The sequence below is a fragment of the Anastrepha obliqua genome, unplaced genomic scaffold, assembly GCF_027943255.1.
Source record: "Anastrepha obliqua isolate idAnaObli1 unplaced genomic scaffold, idAnaObli1_1.0 ptg000009l, whole genome shotgun sequence".
In the NCBI taxonomy this organism is placed as follows: domain Eukaryota; kingdom Metazoa; phylum Arthropoda; class Insecta; order Diptera; family Tephritidae; genus Anastrepha; species Anastrepha obliqua.
Genome location: NW_026562178.1, coordinates 3,777,450 through 3,801,735, shown reverse-complemented (window position 1 = coordinate 3,801,735; position 24,286 = coordinate 3,777,450). Strand labels below are relative to the sequence as shown.

Sequence of the window (24,286 nt, the reverse complement as noted above, 5' to 3'; positions counted from 1 at the left end):
GTCCGAAGGTTACCCGGGTCCACGTTTTGACCTATATCTCGAACCCTATCCACCAATAGGTATCCAAACTATACGGAAACCATCTTCAATACCTTCTTAACAATGTGTGTAAGTTTGGTTTAATTCGGTGCAAAGACACGGCCAGTTAGCGAACACACACAAAAAGTTGACTTTATTTTATATATAACTAGCGGACCCTCTGCCTGCTTCGCTAGGCATATCAAAATTAGAAATGAATAATGAACACTCGATTTAGATTCACTCTATGTGTATTTATTCTTTTTTTACAATATAAAATTAATGTTAATTTTAAACTTAAACTAACACAAAGCCTTTTCGTAAACTACATTTTTTGTTTTGCCCTTAGTTGTGGTATAAATAAACAGAACTGATGGCTTTCCTACACGTGAACATGATACATATAATTGTCCGTGGGAGAAACATGGATATTCTAAGTCAATTCCGCATAATTCCAGCGATTGTCCTTGTGCTTTGTTTATTGTCATTGCACGTGCAAGACGTATTGGAAATTGCAATCTTTTGAAGTCAAAAGCTAAATCTGGTGGAATCGGCGGAATACGCGGAATCAATACGTCTTCACCTTTGAATTTTCCTTTTAAAATTGTTGCTTCAATAAGATTATAATGACCTTTTTGACTGCTAATCTGCTAAGTAAAATAATTGGTGCACCAACTTTCAATTGTAAGCGATGAGCCGGCAGTCCAGGTAAATCCAAGGAATTTAAAAATTCTGTTGAATAATTTACAGCGTCATCTTGATTTATAACTGTATCAATTGATTTAAATGTTACAATCTCACCAGGCATATCATTTAAAATATTCGCATTCAATTGACCAACATCCTTATTTTTCGCAGCCAGTATTGCTCTTTCAGCTAACCAATTGTGATTTTGATAATTTTGCGCAATATTTGGAAAAACACTTGAAACTAATTCTTGTTTTGTGTGGGCGAAATTACAAAAATTATCTGGCAAAGTGATTAAGCCAATAGCAGCATCAATAGAAATTTGTCCATTTCCTATCTTCAGAAGTTGTCTTGAAAATTCGTCAGCCGATGCATAATTTTGCAAATAAACTCGCAGATTTGTTTTCAAAGTCAAAGTTTTTACGTGCCTCCATAAATGGGATGTCTTTAAACATGCTTTTAATTCACCTACTGGTGTTGAACGGGGAATTACTGGCAAAGTTTGACGAAAATCACCAGACAATAATATTAAAGCACCACCAAATATTTCTTGATTATTACGTAAATCTTTCCAAGTTCTATTCAATGCTTCCACTGAGTTTGTATGTGCCATTGCACATTCATCCCACACATTTAATTTGCATTGTTGCAAAACTCTTCCCATTCCAGTAAGTAATATAATTTTCTTTTTCCTATTGTTGAAATTAAATTTCTAATTCTTTTGGCCGCATAAGTTGATTTCCAATAAGTTAAAACAAAATAATTGAAAAGTAATGAATTTAATCAAAAAAACATGAAAAACTTACAATGTGCATTACAATCGCTAACAACAACAACGAAACCACCGTTTTTTTTATTTTCACTGATTATTAAAATTTTACGCACAATATATTTTATTTTTATAAATTTTTTCCCAAAAAAAACAACAATGAAAAACACACTCATATTTGCTATTTTAGTTGTTAAATGAAAATGTCTTTCAGGTACTTTTTAATGTTGCAACTACTCTTTGACTTTGAAACTGGTTACACTCACAAAATAATCCAACTCTTTTAAACACACATACAAATATAATTATTTATTTTGGGTTTTCCACTCGTCAAAGCTGCACATAAGGTTGCATTATTTAATTACATATTACCTAATACAAACTTGTTCTCTTTTAACAATGATAATATTACTATGTGAAATCAAGTAAATATGCATTTTTGTATTATATCCTGAGCATTTGTCTTCAGCGCTATACCAATGCTCGAACACTTGGAGCATGAAATTTACAGAAGTATTGTAACGGAAATGCCTGAGAGCGCTATTTTAGTTATACCTGCTTTTAGGCATTTATCTCGTAAACGTACGTTTGCCCATATAAAATTGTCTACGTAAATGCATGAAAAAGTGTTAGCATAACTTTTTCGAGTATATGTGTATACATGCAGGAGGATTTATTTTTTACATTTTGCTCGTCGGCTTTCGCGTTTTCTTTTCTTGGTTTTAGACTTTCACCACAAAAAAATTACGCAAGCCCATGAACAAAGTTATACTAATAGAAACCTGATCTTAATACTCGAGCTACCATCAAATTAACACATTTTATTTTTTAAAAGAACATTTATGGCAACTGTCGATCCATATGATGGATTTCAAAAAATGTATGGATTCAACCGCTGAATAATTTCGTATATTTTAAATCCATCTAAACTTTTACATTTGAGCATTTATATACATATATGTATTTAACATTTAATTTAAGTAAACGTTTGAATATTTGTCCAAAAACTTTGAGCTTCGAAAAATACAGGCTTATGGTTATTAATGGAATCAAATATATTTAACGAATTTTTATTTTATCTAAATCATAAAACGTTCAAATATTTTTCCAGTTAAAAAAAAAGCAATGTGCTTTGATGCCGTGTCACGCATGCATAAAAAGGAAAGAAAAGAGAGGACAACTATTGCGTTACGAATAATAAAGTCGCATACGTCACCCGACATCGAAACAATGTTATTCATGACTGTGTATATTCTATTCATTTGCGTGTATTCTCATTCCGTATACGTAATGTCCGTATAAGGGAAACACGGAAATATTGTATTTTTCACACTTACACAACGCACGCATACTTTTACCGATTTCTTTAAAACTTCACATAAACAATCTATGGACCAATACCAATGATCTGTGAAAGTTTGATTGAAATCGGTGAATGCGTTTAGGCGTGAATCGGCGACTAACGAACACAAAAAAACGTCTCCATTTTTATATATAAGATTTAAGATTTTTTTTCAGTTTGTGTCCGAAAAATCCAAATATCTTACGGAACCCTATTTTTTTCCAAAATAAAATATAATCCATGTTACTCGTGGATAATGTAGCTTTCGAATGGTGAAAGAATTTTGAAAATCGGTCCAGTTGTTTTTGAGCCTATTCATTACAAACAAACAAAGTTTTCCTCTTTATAATATTAGTATAGACAACATATCTTATAAGGTATATCTATACTAATATTATAAAGAGGAAAACTTTGTTTGTTTGTTTGTAACGAATAGGCTCAAAAACTACTGGACCGATTTTAAAAATTCTTTCACCATTCGAAAACTACATTATCCAAGAGTAACATGGATTACATTTTATTTTGGAAAAAAATAGGGTTCCGTAAGATATTTGGATTTTTCGGACACAAACTGAAAAAAATCTTATATATAAAATAAAGTCAACTTTTTGTGTGTGTTCGCTAACTGGCCGTGTCTTTGCACCGAATTAAACCAAACTTACACACATTGTTAAGAAGGTATTGAAGATGGTTTCCGTATAGTTTGGATACCTATTGGTGGATAGGGTTCGAGATATAGGTCAAAACGTGGACCCGGGTAACCTTCGGATGTGTATGTACAATATGGGTATCAAATGGAAGCTGTTGGTGAATGCTTTAGTTCAGAGTATTTCCATCCGCTCCGTGACTAGGGTCTCGAGATAGAGACCAAAACGTGGACCCTAGAATGTATTTGTACAATATGGGTATCAAATGGAAGCTGTTGGTGAATGCTTTAGTACAGAGTATTTTTCATGCCGCTCCGTGACTGGAGTCTCGAGATATGGGTCAAAACGTGGACCCGGGTAACCTTCGGACGTGTATGTACAATATGGGTATCAAATGAAAGCTGTTGATAAGTGCTTCAATACGGTGTAATTTTCATACCTATTCATGACTAGGGTCTGGAAATATATGCCAAAACGTGGACCCGCCGTGTCTTTGCACCGAATTAAACCAAACTTATGCACATTGTTAAGTAAGTATTGAAAATGGGTCTCGTAAAGTTTGGTTGTAATTCGGAGCACTGGCAACGGGTACAGCGTTCTTTTGAACCAACCATAATGTCGCTTACTTTTCTAACGCTTGGGGCGGAACTGAACTGTCAAATTGACAGTGTGAGTTACAATGTGTCAATATTTCTTTCTGATTTGGATGCCATAAGGAAAAAACGTAAGTGCAACATGTAAAAATTGTTTGTGAATTTTTTTGGAGTGGATTTTGGAACAGTGAATAATTTCTTACGAAATTTGAGAATTTAATGTGAAATCCGAATGAAATTATGTGTTCGTGGAAAAAACAATTTTTTTCGTTTTTTTTTTTTTTAATATAAATGGATAATGGTTAAAAAAGCTCCAATGCTTAATAAAACATATAAATTGAAACGAAAAATTCATGGATGATCAGGAAAAAAGACGATTGTTTCTTAGTTATTCATATGCGTTGATTTGAAATTTAAAAACAATCTTCTTTTTTCCTGATTTTCAATTTATATTTTATATTTACTCAAAAACAAATAGAAAAACAAAAAATATTGTTTATGCCAAAGCGCTTGAATAAAGAATAAAGAAATAAATAATATGAAAACCATATATTTTCTGTTCTAAACCATATCTATTCTATTTTAGTGTGCCCAGCGAAGGGGGCCGGGTTTGCTAGTGGTAAATATTACCATACATTTTTTCCTTCATATATAATAAAAAAATTAATAATAATAACATTAAAACAACAGGTGTTATTAACAAACTTGGTTTTATTTTAAATTCTTCAAGTGAATCAAATTAATAATAATCAATAAGAAGGCATATGCAAATACAAATACGTGAATTTATATATGTACATATGCGCATATACATACATATATACGCTCAGGAGAGAGCAAGATGTCGAACGTTGCCGTTCGTTTGCTTTGTTTGCTTTGTCGTTCGTTCCGCGCTTTCGGTTGCAGTTCATTCAATGCAATGAGTAAGGTAACGACATATGAGCAAGGTAACACTAATGAGCAAGGTAACGACACATTTTTTCGTGCGTGCAGCCTGTTAAATCGAATTATAAGACGTTATCACGTCAAAAATTTGAAGCAAATCTCCCGTATTGGTCCAACCTCCTAACTGTGCTTAGAAAAAATTAAAAAATTTTGTGAGCTAAATATAAAAAAGATAGGACTGACAGACAGGACTGACTTGTCAATTATAAAAACGCAGCATTCAGAAAGGAACTAAATATCGCAAAATATAAATTACTGAAAAGGATTACAGGAAATATTAATCCCCTCTCAAGTACTAAGCAGATCTGGGCAGACATAAAAATGCTTACTGGCCCTGCATCATCCTCCTTCATCCCTTTTATTAAATCACCTCAAGGTCCTATATACCCACCTAACGAAATAGGTTTTGGCAAGAGTGTGCCACTTGCTGGCAAAAATACTCCTACCCAAAAGACAAAAGGACGATTAACAGAACAGAAAAGCGATCAAGACAAATCAGAACAGAGCGGTTCAAATAATATTTCAACACAAAACATGTCAGAATTCGATATAAATACATCGTTAAAAGTAATCCCAAAATTTACTGGAAACTACCGGGACTTACCATCATTTTTAAAAATCACAGAGTTGATCTATGAGACATTAAATGAACAGAGTAAAAGAACATTTATAGAATTTATTAGGGAAGTAAAATTGAACAGTAAAGTAAGAACAGCAATTGGAATTCTAGACCCAATTGACAATTTTGATAAATTACAAATTGAACTAACAAAGCTGTACAAGAATCCATTGACCATTCCAGAAATGTACTCAAAACTTAATTGCTGTACGCAGAGAAATCAAAATGTGCCTACATTCAGTGACCATATTCTGCAACTTATTTCTGTTTTGAATACATTACACAGCGCAGAGCTGGAAGGAACAGTAACGAACGAAAGAAAAGACGACGTCATTAGCAAAAACCAAAAATATGGCTTAACCATTTTTAAAAATAATCTAAACGACAACCTAGGAGAAGCGATATGCTTAACCCAAACGAAGACACTACAAGAAGCCATAAACTTGGCAAAAGACCTAGAAAGGACTACCAGTACGTCTGGACAAATTATGTTTTTTAATCAAAACAATGTCAGAGGACGACACAATTACAGAGGACATAACTGTAGTATGATTATAAGTCGGATATGCCTTAACATTAATATTCATAAACATTTTGTTTTTGGTTTTTAATTTATTGTCCACTTATGCATTCACTGTGCTGTGCCGTTTAAATAGAGTATCATATTTCTTAAAAGGTTCATTACACTTGAAAGTAAACGCAAACATAGCTAACGTAATTATTTTATGTGCGGCGCGTGAATGCTAGAATCATATTACACAAGTAAACACCGAAAAATTGTTATTGGATTGCATTGACAAAAATTACTATAAAAACGCTTGTACGTAGTATGTAAGACACAAGAAAGAAAATAATCGTTTCACAAGCTGGATGCCTAGCTTGAAATGATACTATTTCAATAAATATATTTAAAATTTAAACAATACATTTTTTTAATCATTTAAAACTTTACATAACAACACAAATAAACAAGGACTTAATACCTTTAACCAAAACTATGTTGGACAAAATTCACACCGTGGAAATAATTACAGAGGAAATCATGGACACCGTGGACAAAATCATAATGCAAATAACTATTTTGGAGCTAATAATAACAATTATAATAGAAATAATTATAACAATAATTTTAGATACAATAATAATTTTGGAAATCAGTACAATCGTGGGCAAAACAGGGGGCAAAACAATAACCGTGGGAACACTTACAACCGCAGAAACTTTAATAATAATAATAACAGAATTAGAGTAATGCAACAGGGAAACAAGTTTGCCCCAGAGGAAGGCAAACGAACGAGAGTCAATCCCCGGGTACCCAAAATTAAATATTTTTAGAATTTCAAATAATGCTACGAATATAATTTCTTTAAGATGTGCAGACTCAAATACAAATCTAACTTTCATAATAGACACGGAAGCAGACGTATGTATCTGTCATAAAGCCATGCTCTATGCGCGAAGCCATCAAATTACAGCGTATTCAAAAGCCCCTTGTCTTCAACTCTCATTCTACCACTTTTTCTAATGTCACAAAAATATTACCAATTCGCTACAACAAAATCCTCTAAAGAGACTAGCTATTCTAAATAAAAATAATACTGAAACAAATCACGCACCAAACAACTCATACAACAAAATCACAAGACGACTTCCGCCCTCAATAAAACCGGTTTACCCTACATAAATGATAACAACCTACAACAATAAACCTCAATTTTTAATATACAACAACATAATACTCACGTATGCACAACGCAAGAAAACCAAACCACTGTACAAACAAACCGCGCACATAATAATTTGTCAAACTCAGAAACAAAAGAAAATAAAGAATATGATATAAATATAATTCCAACAGTGCTATCAGTCGATGACCCAACAACAAGTGTACTGGTATCAGCATCACCGCTTTCACATCTAACCCCCAAGCAATCCCACTGTATTTCCTAACTCTTTGCCTTTACAAGACGAAATGTTAAGATACATTTTTCCTATCCTATGTACAGTGGAATTTAAACGGTCTATTTAATAATTATGCAGACCTCAACATAATACTAATATAAGAACCATGGGTATGTCACAAGCGTATCTGTGGTCTAGGTGCTATGTCGTGGGGACAAATACTTCATTGTGATGGGAATGCTCCGGAGATATCTTTGTTGCAAAGATAAAGTACTTGAAGAGTGGGAACAGTGTCGAAGCTACCATAGTTTCGGCCTACCTACCCTACGACTCTTTACAGCCACCTCCTTTGAGGGAGCTAAGACAAGTGGTCAAGTATGCAGAATCCAATAATCTGGGGCTAATAGTGGGCTGTGACTCAAATTCACAGCACATTGTAGGAGGCAGCAGCAAATGCAGCCCCAGAGGTCTCAAGTTACTGGAGATTATTCTGTCATCCGGTTTGGTCATTCAAAACACTGGTAAAAAACCAACTTTTGTGACCAAAAGGAGTAAAGAGGTGATTGATTTAAAATTTACCAATAGGTCAGTTGGAAATCAAATCAACCGATGGCGATAAAGAGAGTCCTTTCTGAACATCGTCTTATCGAATTCCGACTGGGAATTGATACAATATCAATACCATCCGGTAGGAATCCTCGAAATGTGAACTGGGACAGGTATGGTGAGCTTGTAACAGAGCGATTACCAAACCTGAAAACACTCAAATCAGTAGAAATGATTGAAGATGCTACTAAGAAACTAGAAGGTGCTTTAATCAATTGCTTTGAGGAACTGTGCCCACTCAGGCAAAGTAGACAGGGGAAAGCGGTTTCTTGGTGGAACCCTGAACTGTCTAAGCTTCATGTACGGTCCAGAAAACTTCTTAATAAGGCCTTAAAGACCCAAACAGAAGAGGACTAGGCTAATCATCGACTTATACAGAGAGAATATTAGAAAAACGTACGGAAAGCCAAACTTGAATCCTATAGAAATTTCTACAGTAACATCGAAGAAATGAGGGAAACAGAGAGACTTTGTAAGGTCCTTCATCTAGACCGCAGACATCTAGACTCAGTCCTTTGTTTTGTTTTTTACAAACAAAGGGATTTTGAATTTAATTTTCCTTTTTTGTTTTTTGTTTTTAAACCGAACATGTGTAGTGTGTGGTGCATTGGCTGGTCTGTGCTGATCACAGCGAAGGAGAAGAAAAAATAAAATAATATATATATCTTTTGTTAACTAAATATGCACTAGGCATTTTATTTTTTTTTTTGTTATTTGGCCATGAGGAATTTTCATAGCCCTATGAGACAACCTGCCACCCAAAAAAATTAAAATGTACCTAATTGGATACAATCGCATATTAATGTGATTTTAATATGTATGTTCACCGCGAGGGGGTGGGTACATACTAATGGTTTTGCAATATTCGCCGCATAGAAGGATCGTGTCTTGGCTATGTGTGGATCGTAACCAAGGTGGATTTAATAAGGTGACAGCATTCACCCAGCTGAATTTTTCGCCGTAGTGATGGCTTACGTCAAAATGATATGCTTTGTTTGTATGTATTGGTATGTTTACATTCGTACGTTTACATTTGCTTGCTGATTTTGACATGATGCTTGCACCAAACGCAACAACAAATACATGTAGGGTTTTACTTATATGTGTTTGCTGTCACCTGTAATAAATTCGCCTTGATCGTAACCAAGTACAAGGTGTCCTGCCGTGGCGTACGTGGTATATTTTTTTCCTTTTGTTCTTATTATATTTTGTCTATAATAAGAACAAAATGATAAGCAAAAAAAATTATATGTATATATAAATGTAATTTTGTGTAGCATTTGCATACATAAGTGCATGATGTTAGAAAAACTAATAGTTAGTGTTACTTTACGCACACTATTCCTGGAATGTGGAATCCGATTATAACATTCCTGTAGGGTATTTTTGTTTTTGTTTTTAAAAACTAGTTTCCTTAATGGCTGACTTCGACCCATTTCCTTTTGACACGTGTAGACTGCGGGTCGGGTCCTGGTTTTTTTTGTGTGACAAAGGTGTGTGAATAGTGAATTCGTCAAAAAAAAAAATAAAAAGTGACAAATAGTGTGAGTGAGTTGCGTTAGGACTTGACGTTCCTCTGCCCAAGGAAAAAAACGTCCCGCTAAAAAATTTCAGATCGGGCTTTATATTAATTACAAAAGTGTTAAGTGGTAATTTGTTGGCATTTCGGTGTTGCGTGTAAAAAAAAGTCCACGTGTACGCGTTACCAGTGACGGCAATATAGTGAATGGGCCACCCACAAGTAAGCCTTGGACCACGGCAAAGAAAGAGCGCCATCAGAATTTGCGTATGGTTCTCGCATTTGGATCATCATGGAACGAAATATTATATTTTAATTAAATTTTTATGTATATTAAAGGTGAGTTTATTATAAAGTGGAAATTTTAATTTAGTACTAGTAGTGTAGATATGAATATTGAACATTTGTGATTGAAAATTCTAAAAAGAATTAAATCTTTAAAAAATATACATATACGTATATGTTCAGTTTAGCGAAAATTATCACTAGTGCAATTTCAACACCATCAATAAAAAGATATTTGGCAGAATTAGCGCCGCCCTCAACTAGTGATCATAGTGTGAACGAAGCATTATGATTTGAATATTCGTAAGCATGCAACTCTGCTTATCGGACATTTCGCAAAATATACTACCAGCAAAAAGTGAGTGGGCGAATTGCACGCGAAGATACAAAGGTAAGATTATAAAATATATAATTACTAGCAAACCCGGCCCCCTTCGCTGGGCACACTAAAATAGAATAGATATGGTTTAGAACAGAAAATTTATGGTTTTCATATTATTTATTTCTTTATTCTTTACTAGCAAACCCGGCCCCCTTCGCTGGGCACACTAAAATAGAATAGATATGGTTTAGAACAGAAAATTTATGGTTTTCATATTATTTATTTCTTTATTCAAGCGCTTTGGCATAAACAATATTTTTTGTTTTTCTTTTTGTTTTTGAGTAAATATAAAATATAAATCGAAAATCAGGAAAAAGAAGATTGTTTTTAAATTTCAAATCAACGCATATGAATAACTAAGAAACAATCGTCTTTTTTCCTGATCATCCATGAATTTTTCGTTTCAATTTATATGTTTTATTAAGCATTGGAGCTTTTTTAACCATTGTCCATTTATATTTTTCAAAAACAAAAACGAAAAAAATTTCATTCACACATAATCTCATTCGGATTTCCCATTAAATTCTCAAATTTCGTAAGAAGTTATTCACTGTTCCAAAATCCACTCCAAACAAATTCACAAACAATTTTTACATATTGCACTTACGTTTTTTCCTTATGGCATCCAAATCAGAAAGGAATATTGACACATTGTAAATCACACTGTCAATTTGACAGTTCAGTTCCGCCCCAAGCGTTAAAACAGTAAGCGACATTATGGCTGGTTCAAAAGAACGCTGTACCCGTTGCCAGTGCTCCGAATTACAACCAAACTTTACGAAACCCATTTACAATACTTACTTAACAATGTGCGTAAGTTTGGTTTAATTCGGTTTAAAGACACGACGGGTCCACGTTTTGGCATATATTTCGAGACCCAAGTCATCAATAGGTATGAAAATTACCCCGTATTAAAGCACTTATCAACAGCTTTGATTTGATACCCATATTGTACATACACAACCAAAGGTTACCCGGGTCCACATTTTGACCTATATCTCGAGACCCCAGTCACGGAGCGGCATGAAAAATACTCTGTACTAAAGCATTCACCAACAGCTTCAATTTGATATCCATATTGTACAAACACATTCTAGGGTCCACGTTTTGGTCTCTATCCCGAGACCCTAGTCACGGAGCGGCATGAAAAATACTCTGAACTAAAGCATTCACAAACAGCTTCCATTTGATACCCATATTGTATATACACGTCCGAAGGTTACCCGGGTCCACGTTTTGACCTATATCTCGAGACCCTATCTACCAATAGGTATTCAAACTATACGGAAATCATCTTCAATACCTACTTAACAATGCGTGTAAGTTTGGTTTAATTCGGTTTAAAGACACGGCGGGTCCACGTTTTGGCATATATTTCGAGACCCTAGTCATCAATAGGTATGAAAATTACCCCGTATTAAAGCACTTATCAACAGCTTTCATTTGATATCCATATTGTACAAACACATTCTAGGGTCCACGTTTTGGTCTCTATCTCGAGACCCTAGTCACGGAGCGGATGGGAATACTCTGAACTAAAGCATTCATCAACAGCTTCCATTTGATACCCATATTGTACATACAGATCCGAAGGTTACCCGGGTCCACGTTTCGACCTATATCTCGATACCCTATCTACCAATAGGTATCTAAACTATACGGAAATCATCTTCAATACCTCCTTAACAATGTGTGTAAGTTTGGTTTAATTCGGTGCAAAGACACGGCGGGTTCACGTTTTGGCATATATTTCGATACCCTAGTCATCAATAGGTATGAAAATTAACCCGTATTAAAGCACTTATCTACAGCTTTCATTTGATATCCATATTGTACATACACAACCAAAGGTTACCCGGGTTCACGTTTTGACCCATATCTCGAGACCCCAGTCACGGAGCGGCATGAAAAATACTCTGTACTAAAGCATTCACCAACAGCTTCAATTTGATATCCATATTGTGCAAACACATTCTAGGGTCCACGTTTTGGTCTCTACCTATAGGCCCTAGTCACGGAGCGGCATGAAAAATACTCTGAACTAAAGCATTCACCAACAGCTTCCATTTGATACCCATATTGTACATACACATCCGAAGGTTACCCGGGTCCACGTTTTGACCTATATCTCGAGCCCTATCCACCAATAGGTATCCAAACTATACGGAAACCATCTTCAATACCTTCTTAACAATGTGTGTAAGTTTGGTTTAATTCGGTGCAAAGACACGGCCGGTTAGCGAACACACACAAAAAGTTGACTTTTTTTTATATTACAACTAGCGTACCCTCGCCCACTTCGCTAGGCGATAAATTCAATGATTTGCTGAAAGAGAATAAAATTAATACGAAACAAAGCAAATTCTTTGATACAATTTCATTCGAACTTTATTGTAACACTTTTTGGTAAACAACGTTTTTGGTTTTTCCATCTTTCGCGTAAATGAATAATGACGATGGTTTGCCTACTCGTGAGCAAGCTGCATACAATTGTCCATGAGAAAAAATTGGGTTACCTAAATTAATGCCGCACATTTGTAGAGACTGCCCTTGCGCCTATTAATTGTCATAGCGAAGGCAAGGTGAATAGGGAACTGCAAACGTTTGAAATCGAATGGTAAATCCGTTGGAATCAGTGGAATTCTGGGTATCAAAACGTCTTCTCCTTCTTTGTACTTCCCTTTCAAAGTCTGGTACCGTTGCAAAGTTGTGGCACATTAATGTTGCGCAGCATAATAATCGGTGCTCCAATTTTTAATCGTAAATTATGAGGTGGTAGGCCTGGCAAATCGAGTGAGTTTAAGAATTCAGTTGGATAATTTACGACCTCATCTTGATCAGTAATAGTGTCCATTGACTTATACGCAACTATGTCACCAGGTATTTGATCCAAAATAGCTACATTTATATCATTTACGTCCTTATTTTTCCCAGCTAAAATTGCTCTTTTGCTGAGCCAATCATTGTTTTTGTAGTGTTGAACTATGTTTGGAAATACACTCTGTATCAATGCCTCTTTAGACTGTGCAAAAGTGCAGAAATTGTTAGGCAATGTAATCATTCCTGTTGGATCGACAGACATTGGGTCATTTCCCATTTTCAGTAATTGGTGTGAAAATTCAGCTGCTGACGGATCGTTCTGTAGTTGAACACGTACGTTTGTGGTAAGTGTAAGCGTGTTTACATGTCTCGATAAATACGATGATTTTAAACATGCATTGATTTCATCTGCAGCCGTAGATTTTGGGATCAAAATACTTAGGACCTTAACTAATGCACCTTGGTACATACCTAACGCAGATATTCATCGCGACCTTGACATCGATACTATTGATGAAACAATACAAAGCGCTAGCAGAAGACACATAAATAGACTATAAACGCATACAAATCCTATGATGAGAAGACTACCAAATAAAGAAAAATCTACCCAAAGTCGGCTTAACCGTCAAACACCAACAGATCTTGCAAAATCCTTGTAATCAATTGTGAACTAATCGTATATATCATTGTTTGTTAACCACTTGTTTTTAAATAATATGTATATATTTCTTCTAAATGAGCTTGGGGGCATTGGCCCTTCAATATCACTCTCATTCCATCTTTTTGTAAATCAAATTACTTATTGTCTAACGACAGGTGTAATATTTTATGGAAGAAATAAAAAAAAAAAAATTTCATTCGAATCATTTGAAATTTCTGTATACAATACATTTCTGTATCACAATACAAATACAAAAAATTCAAAAAAAGTTGTACACATAAAATGAATGTCGATTCGAAACTTACTTTAATCTAACAATCGAGCAAGTTTTGTTTTGGACAATATTTTGATTTTTTCTTTTTTTTATATGAAGAAAATATTTAAAAGAAATTTTTTTTTGCTAAAAACCTTCCCCTAGTGGATCCCTATAATATGAAAAAAGAACGAATAAAATTGGCCTCGTATCGGCCCAAAAAAATGCGGACAAACGAACATCATTTCATTTTTATATATATAGATATAAGATTTTTTTTAGTTTGTGTCCGAAAAATCCAAGTATCTTACGGAACCCTATTTTTTCCAAAATAAAATATAATCCATGTTACTCGTGGATAATGTAGCTTTCGAATGGTGAAAGAATTTTTATAATCGGTCCAGTAGTTTTTGAGCCTATTCATTACAACCAAACAAACAAACAAAGTTTTCCTCTTTATAATATTAGTATAGATATATTATATAATTATTACAATTTTGTGCTTAATGAATTTCATAATTAATTCTGTGTGTTATAGGCATCATCAACATATGTGACCATTTTTAATGCTGAAAAAGAGCAGTTTGCTGAAGCGCAGAAAAAAAACTGAAGTGACTACTTAATCCCATGTTGAAGCTATCTGGCATATCGCCAACTGGAAGGATATCTATAATCCCCTCGTTGCCGCTGCTAAGAGGTAAATATGTTAATACGTGAATGTGTATGTGAAAGTAAGAATGTGCCTTTTTAGATGTTTGTGTCATCTAAGCTTTAAGTGACCTAGAGAAGCCTACCTATATAGTATGTGCAAGGAAATCATTTGCAGCTGTTCGAACTTGTGGGAGGAATGTTGGGCAAAGCGGTGTATGAGGACCCGACGAGGATACGGGCCACACTATTGGTAGTGTCATACGTGGTTAGCAGCAATACAGGATTTGAGTTGTTCTGAAAAGTGTATTCTTTAAGCAAAATGTGTCAGCCTGCAAAGTCATAACTTATTAACAACACTAACATAAAATGTCACAATAACGTCTGGTATCGCTACGAGTCTACATATCCGCCAGCTTCGAATTCGAGACGTTGAACCAAATATTATTTTTTTCTCTGAGAAGTAGCTCATATGCCCAACTTTATTTTTAAATTATGTGTTCTTACAACTTAGTGATTTTCTGCGTTACATATTCAAAAGTGATTGTTACTATAATTGGGAGTTTTAGATAACTGTGATAAGAAATTTACAAATTGTTGTAGTTGAATTCCAAGATATAATTATATGGGGCTAATATAATAATTTCACTTTTCCCTAATATGGTTTTTGTACCAGTGAAATAAAATTTATGTAAATAGCATTGTAATGTAATATTTGTATATTTTACACAATATTAATGCTAATGGAACATCTGGGAACTATGTTGTGGGTGCATAAGTATAAAGCGAAATTCAATAAACTGAATATAATCAATGAAATTAAGAAAACCTATTTTTGTTCATTCCTTAGCAACTTTAGTTTTCTACAACAAACTTCAGGTAGGGAATTACTAAAATAATGGGAAATCAAAACAGTGAATTCAAATATTCCTACAGATAATAAAATAAATTTAAAAGTTTTTGAGAATGCCGATGCAATTGCATCCTTCGTAGGTTGTAGGTGCTGTTGTAGCTTCTTATGTTTGCTAGGGTATAACAGTGTGGTGATGTCAATCACCTTGTAATAAAGGGTGAATCGCGAAGTGAGATTTGTTTCTACTAGGTAGGTATTGGAAGATATTAAGATATTACGTTGAGGGTGTGGGTGTGGATTTTTCCGTTTCTTCTGAGTAAGGAGGAAGTAGGACCAGTTTGACTAGTGGTCTAGTCACCTGTCCCCTTTGGGTCGTGATGTCCACGACGCGTACCTGATTGTCGGGTCCAGGATGTAGTTTTACTACTCGTCCCATTCTCCATTCGTTTGGTGGTAGGTTGTCCTCTTTAATGACGACAAGGTCCCCTACCTTGATGTTAGGTTTTTGATGTATCCATTTCGTGCGTTTTAGCAATTCGATGAGGAATTCCCTTTTCCATCGTTTGCAAAAGGTTTGATGGAGGGCTTTCAATTTCTGCCACCGATTCACAATTGAGGCAGGATTCTCGCTGGTTTCTATATCTGGCGGAGCTAAGAGATGTCCGCCAACCAGAAAGTGACCAGGTGTGAGAGGCTCTAGATCGGATGGCTCATTTGAAGAGGGACTTAAGGGTCGCGAATTGAGACAGGACTCAATTCGGCATAAGAGGGTATTAAACTCCTCGAAAGTGTATTTCAGACCAGAGGCTGTCTTTTTAAAGTGGGCTTTGAAGCTTTTCACACCTGCTTCCCACAGTTCGCCCATATGTGCCATGTTAATGCCTGGTGGGCATATTTTGAAAGCGTGTTATTGCGTGCATCCGCAATAAACGCTTTAAATTTTGATCGTAAAGATCGTGAAGCTCCTACAAAGTTGGTACCATTGTCGGAGTAAACATTTTTTGGACATCCTCGTCTAGCAACGAATCTCGAGAAGGCTGCTAGAAAGGATGGGGTACTTAGGTCATTGGTGGCCTCTAAATGGATAGCTTTGGTGGCGAAACAGATAAATAGACAGACGTAGCCTTTGGAAATGCGACATCCTCTGCCGCGGAAGCTTTTGATGTCAAATAGACCTGCGAAATCTACACCTGTATTGGTGAAAGCACGCGAAAAGGTGGTGCGTACCTGAGGAAGGATTCCCATGAGTTGGGTTTGCGATCGCTTTTTATAGATCGTGCAGATCTTACAATTATGGATGATGGATCGGATCATATTTTTAACTCGCGGAATCCAGTACTGCGTTCGAATTAAACGCAACATCAGCTGATTTTCGCCATGCAGTGATATTTCGAGAATGAATTTGGTTATAAGGCGTGATAACCTTCTATTGCATGGAAGGATAATAGGATGACGTTCGTTACATGATAAGTTGAGGGATGCGCCCAGACGACCACCTGCCCTCATGATGTCATCTTTGTCGAGGAATGGATTAAGGGGCAATATCTCACTTTTTGTGTCAACTGTTTTCTTTTGTTTCAATTTCGCGTATTCTCCACCATAGTATTGCTTTTGACTGTTTATGATTAAGCGTTGTGTCGTTGCTTTAATTTCATCAGGTGAAATTAAGCAAAACTTTGCTTGAAATGCAATCTTCGTATTAAGGTGGGTTCTTTGAGAGAATCTCATAATATATGATAAAACTCTAACAGCTCTTGGTAAATTGGAAAAACGGTCAATAATATCGCTGAAATTGATTGTTGTTGTTGAATATACCTTTACCTTTTTCTCTTCCATCGTTGTTTCATAGTCACATTCTGATGTCGGCCATCGTGATTTGTCTTCTTGTAAGTAAGAAGGACCCTGCCACCACAAAGAATTGTGAACCAGTTCCTTGGCCGGAAGTTCTCTGCTTGCTAAGTTTGCTGGATTTGATGCCGAGTCCACATGACGCCAGTTATTGTTTCCGACCTTTTCCACTATTTTGGTTACTCGATGTGCCACAAAGGTTGACCACGAGCAGGGCGGTTTGCGAATCCATGCGAGGACGATTGTCGAATCTGTCCACAGATGAACCTCCAAATGTGCTAGGCTGAGATTTTCCGTGACAGTTTCTATAATATCCGCTAATAGGACGGCACCACATAGTTCCAAACGGGGAAGGGATATCGTCTTGACAGGTGCCACTCTGGTTTTCGCGAGGAGTAGGTTGAGGTATACTTAATCCTGTTTCTTCACACGCAAGTAGACAGCAGGCGCGTATGCCTTTTCCGAAGCGTCGCAGAACCCATGGATTTCGGCGTTGTCTGCTGGTGAATAGTGCACCCAACGAGGTATGCGGATATTATCAATTTCCCCATAATTCTGCATAAATGTCTGCCAGCGGTCTAATGTGACAGCAGATACGGCGTCGTCCCAATCAGTGCCTTCTAACCAAATGTTTTGCATAATAATCTTGGCGGTAATTATTATTGGGGCGAGCCACCCTAGTGGATCAAAAAGTTTGGCGATTGCCGAGAGGAAGAACATCGTGGTTTTTTATTGGCTTTGTCATAAAATAAAAATGGTCGCAATGAGCATTTCATCTTATGCCAAGTGCCTTTACCGAACTCGTATCTTCAAAATCTAAAAAATCTTCATTGAGCAAATGGGCTTTTGGGATGCCCTTTAGAATTTTGTTGCAGTTGGAAGTCCATTTTCGCAATGGAAATCCAGCGGACTGCAAAACTTGCATAATTTCGTCTCTGGCTGCTATTGCAGAGTCGATGCTATAACCCCCGGCAAGAACATCGTCAACATACATGCATTTTCGAAGTATGTTTGATGCTGTTGGAAAGGAGTTTTCAACATCATCAGCTAGTTGAAGTAATGTCCTTATCGCAAGATAAGGAGCACAATTTACGCCGAAAGTAACAGTCTTTAATTCGTATAGACTAATTGGGTCTTTCGGGCAAGTGCGAAAAACTATTCGCTGATATTTAGTATGTGTATTGCTTACCATTATCTGACGGTACATCTTCTCGATATCGCTGTTGAAGACATACTTGTATAATCGCCAGCGGAGGATCAGGACAGTCATATCTGCTTGCAATACCGGACCTGGATGAAGGACGTCGTTGAGGCTCGTTCCATTGGCAGTCGGGCATGAGGCGTTAAATACCACGCGCACTTTGGTGGAGGTGCTCTCTTCCTTCATGACGGCATGATGTGGTAAAAAATAATGGTCAGTTGCATCTGCAGGTATGTTGGTTGTGATTTTGTCCATATGACCTAGCGTTTCATATTCTGCCACCACTCTAGTATATTCCTCTTGCAGGGACGGATTTTTCGCGAGACGCGTCTCATTCCGGAAGAATTGAGAGCAGGCGCTCTTGAGTGATGGTCCCAGTTTGAAGTTTGATGGAAAATCCCGTTTGAAGGGTAAGGTAACAACATACTTTCCATTTTGGTTGCGCTTCGTAGTGGTCCGATATAACTCCTCGCAATACACGTCATCTTCAGTCTGCCTTTCTTTTCTTGGGATGTCTTCCAATTCCCAAAAGGCAGCTAGTTGCTTGTCCAGTGTGACTTCGCTGAAAAGAGAAACTATCTTGCTTGGTGGACTGACTGTTTCGGTACGGCCAGTTAGTATCCACCCGAATACAGTCTCTTGGGCAAGAAGTGTACTTAGTACATTTTTCTTCAAGCCGCTTAAAATAATTTGGGGATAAATGTCTCCGCCAAGGACAAGGTCCACTGGTTCATTGACGAAGAACCTCTTATCCGCCAAAGTGAGATCTGAAAATGCTTGCCTTGTCATTGCGCTTACTACGCAAGTTGGCAGATTTCCAGTTAATTGCTGCAAAACTAGCGCAATTGTGTTTATTTTTACAAAAGGGTCGATAGGCGACCGCAGTTGTAATGAGCACGCTTGTTTTACCTCCGCAGATATTGAATTGTTGATGCCCGAGACTTGGGCATGCAAGCGTTTAGATGGCAGGTTGATTCTACGTTTGAGTCGTTCAGTAATGAACGAACACTCAGAACCAGAATCAATCAGAGCTCGTGCTGTAAAATTAACATTATTGTGGAATATATTCACCATGGCTGTTCCTAGTAGAACCCCTTTGTCCGTATTGGAGTATTGGAATAGCACGATTTAAAATTATGGATTCTGCTATCCCTTGGCCTATTGGAATCGAGTCGTTTTAGGGCCTTCTTTGATGTTGAGGGCAGGTCATCAGCGGGATCTCTGCTTTCCTTAAGAGCTGCTGCTTTTGGTTGAACTGCTGTAATGTGCAGGAGCGTGTTGTGTCTTGAGTGACATGTGCTGCAATTATACGAGCTCGTACATCTTGACACCGTATGTCCTGACGACAGGCAGTTCAAGCAACAGTTGTTGCTCTTGACGCACGCGATTCTATCGGTGACCTTCAACTTGCGGAACTTTGGGCAACTTTGCAATTTGTGGTCGTCAGTGACACATAATTTGCACATATGTTTGGCGACACTTACCTGAAAGTTACCCATCCTTTTTGGTGTAGTTTCCTTGAACTGTTGTAAGCTTTGCGCCTTAGGCGCTTTGTAGGCTTTAATTCCTTTTAAGCCTGACACTGTTTCAAGTGTCTGAAACCTGTTGGAAAGGAATTTGTCCATGTCTGTCCACTTTGAAATTTCAGATTTATTCTCTATCGTTTGTTCCCAAAGCGACAGAGTACTTTCTGGCAATTTCGTGGAGCATAAGTAGGTGATAATTGCATCCCAGTTTGAAATGTCAATTTGGTGGTTCTGTAAGGAGGAAATGCAATTATTAATGCCTCTTTGGAGTTTTTTATCGAACTGCCACATTCAGTTTCGATTGACTGTAGATTGAACAGGATCTTCAGCTGCGTATTCACCAGAAACCGTTTGTTCTCGTACCTTTCGCAAAGATTTTTCCACGCCGTAGCAAACCCGTCATTAGTGAGCGGGCACTTCCTCACGATGTCTCTGGCTTCACCCTGCGTTTTCTGATTGAGGTGGAACAGCTTTTCGACCGGGGTAAGGCGTTTATTTAATATGTAAATGGCCGTGAACATATCGCGGAATGTTGGCCAAGATACGTAGTCGCCTTTGAAAACCTCCGTATCGCACGGGGGAAGGTGAATATTATGTTCGCGTACTGCTAGTTCTTCGCCTTCCCGGTCTGCCTTTTCCAGCCTCGCAGAGAGGTCAGCCATCGTCGACATGCCGCGCAAATATGTGTGGTAACATATTTTATTCCTTTTCTTTATCGCGGCAAGATCCTTAGGAGAAGGAGTTTCTGTTGAAAGCAAGTGGTCGTACGCTGCTTTGGCCTTTTCCCACATTGCTTTCAACTCCTCCTGTTGGATCCGGAGTGAAAATTTCGAATGGTCACTTGACGGAGTGCCATTAAAGTCGGCTTCGAATTCCGTCACGGCGTCGACTAAACGAATATAGGTATCCATATTGTAAGTATGGGATACAAAAACTTTCGCGGTATTAAAAAAATGCTCCTTCGCGAAATGGAGACGAATTTAAAGCGAGACCCAAGCCCAAAATGCACCACCGAGATTAAAATGACACTATATATTATGTATATATATATATATTTATTGACAAAACAGGATAATATATTTATATTTATGTATTTGAATTTCGCCACCCACACAATAATCAGTGGTATGTATATACCGTAGCAAAAAGTGCGCTGGGATCGATTTTAATTTACTGCGGCGTTGTTTGTGTAGTTGTGTAAGAAAAAATTGAGAAATTCCCAACAACGCGCTTTTAGATGGTTTAGCTTGAAAATACCGCGCGCACTTGTATTGTCTGTTTGCGGACAGACGGAGTCGTTGACCCTTTTTGTTTTTTTTTTTTTAATTAGATTATTTCCACCAAAAAAAAAAGTGTGCAATAAATCCACGTACCTGGTTTTGCTGGAACGGATTGTTTGCTGGTGCTTAGTGCTTGCTGATGGCTTGTACTTAGTTAATTTCAGCTTTGCTTGGTGCTTTTTGGTGCTTGCTGGCTTGGTGCTTTGTTAATTTCAGCTTTGCTTGCTGCTTTTTGGTGCTTGCTGATGCTCTGTTTAAATGGATCTTTATTATTGTTGAAATCCGACTCGAAGGACCATGTTCTCATCGGAGTGCGACGCAATGGGCGGTTTAAAATGTGGGGCCTCCACGGTCGCTCCGATGATATATTTTATAAAAATAAAAAGTACAAAGGCGTGTCAGTATATATTCATTAATATTTTATTTGCAGTATATACATAGATATATGCATAGAATAGATATATATGTACATAGAAATATATATGCAATAGAATTACGTTGCTTACGTATTATTGTGTATGGATTATTATATTAAGTATAATTAATAATTGATAACATATTACCTTTAGCTGGCTGACACGTCCTGATGCTTTGAGTTCTAAAATCGCAGAGAGAGTTATAATTAAAATTGAAGTGAAAGTAACCTCGCCGAACAACGTTTAACACGGTAAACGTTTTAACTGTTCGGCGGGGAAATGCCAGGGTTAACGGCCTTCACGTTGCAGCGACTGGAAACGGTGGTTAGCAACAGTCGGAACGGTAGGCGCAGTTACCATTAGGGTGGCTAAAAAATGTATATTAAATATTCGGGTGTGGCTTAAACTCCCTCTTAAGTACTAAGCAGATCTGGGCAGACATAAAAATGCTTACTGGCCCTGCATCATCCTCCTTCATCCCTTTTATTCACTCACCTCAAGGTCCTATATACCCACCTAACGAAATAGTCGAAGAATGTGCCACTTGCTGACAAAAATACTCCTACCCAAAAGACAAAAGGACGATTAACAGAACAGAAAAGCGATCAAGACAAATCAGAACAGAGCGGTTCAAATAATATTTCAACACAAAACTTGTCAGAATTCGATATAAATACATCGTTAAAAGTAATCCCAAAATTTACCAGAAACTACAGGAACTTACCATCATTTTTAAAAATCACAGAATTGATCTATGAGACATTAAATGAACAGAGTAAAAGAACATTTATAGAATTTATTAGGGAAGTAAAATTGAACAGCAAAGTAAGAACAGCAATTGGAATTCTAGACCCAATTGACGATTTTGATAAATTACAAATTGAACTAACAAAGCTGTACAAGAATCCATTGACCATTCCAGAAATGTACTCAAAACTTAATTGCTGTACGCAGAGAAATCAAAATGTGGCTACATTCAGTGACCATATTCTGCAACTTATTTCTGTTTTGAATACATTACACAGCGCAGAGCTGGAAGGAACAGTAACGAACGAAAGAAAAGACGACGTCATTAGAAAAAACCAAAAATATGGCTTAACCATTTTTAAAAATAATCTAAACGACAACCTAGGAGAAGCGATATGCTTAACCCAAACGAAGACACTACAAGAAGCCATAAACTTGGCAAAAGACCTAAAAAGGACTACCAGTACGTCTGGACAAATTATGTTTTTTAGTCAAAACAATGTCAAAGGACGACACAATTACAGAGGACATAACAACACAAATAAACAAGGACGTAATACCTTTAACCAAAACTATGTTGGACAAAATTCACACCGTGGAAATAATTACAGAGGAAATCATGGACACCGTGGACAAAATCATAATGCAAATAACTATTTTGGAGCTAATAATAACAATTATAATAGAAATAATTATAACAATAATTTTAGATACAATAATAATTTTGGAAATCAGTACAATTGTGGGCACAACAGGGGACAAAACAAAAACCGTGGGAACACTTACAACCGCGGAAACTTTAATAATAATAATAACAGAATTAGAGTAATGCAACAGGGAAACAAGTTTGCCCCAGAGGAAGGCAAACGAACGAGAGTCAATCCCCGGGTACCCAAAATTAAATATTTTTAGAATTTCAAATAATGCTACGAATATAATTTCTTTAAGATGTGCAGACTCAAATACAAATCTAACTTTCATAATAGACACGAAAGCAGACGTATCTGTCATAAAGCCAAAAAATCTAAATGACGACATATTTTTCAATGACCAAGATAAATGTAAATTAACAGGGATATCAAACGAAATTATTTACTCAAAAGGAGTAACAGACATAAAATTAGATTTTGGAGAGAAATCGCATATCCAAAAATTCAATATAGTAGACGACAAATTTCCTATACAAATTGACGGAATTTCGGAAAGATTGCCTTTGCAAAATCGGTTTAGAAACATATACTATAACACTCGTTGTTGATGATGAAGAGATCTTACCCATTCATTCAGATTTATCTGAAGTTTCGGATATAATTATTCCTGCAAGATCGGAAATAATTCACCGAGTAAAATAAGATCTAACTAAAGACAGCGTCGTGTTCAATAAAGAAATTCAGAAAGGCGTATTTCTAGGAAACTCCATAGTACCCAAGGAAGGATTTGCTCACATAAGACTACTTAACGTTAACGACAGTAAAATTCGTATAAAAAACCTAAATCTTGAAACAGAACCCTTAAATAACTATTACATAATTAACCAGAAAAATAAAGATAATTTTGACAAAACACGTTTTCAAAAATTAATAAAAATTTTACATTTAGATTAAGACGAAAAAATTGCAAGGATTCATTATATAATATTTTCGAGCAATTCCCAGACATTTTTCATATAGAAGGAGAAACTTTGAGTACTAATAATTTTTATACCCAGCATTTGAG

The 24,286-nt window shown here is 36.4% G+C and overlaps 1 long non-coding RNA gene across 1 annotated transcript; it reads left to right on the top strand.

The window, feature by feature from the left end:
• Positions 1-10,238: 10,238 nt before the first annotated feature.
• Positions 10,239-15,400, top strand: LOC129251238 (uncharacterized). The gene is made up of 3 exons (XR_008582938.1): positions 10,239-10,323; positions 14,590-14,748; positions 14,803-15,400. It is a non-coding gene; the product is annotated as an uncharacterized LOC129251238 (long non-coding RNA).
• Positions 15,401-24,286: the final 8,886 nt, after the last annotated feature.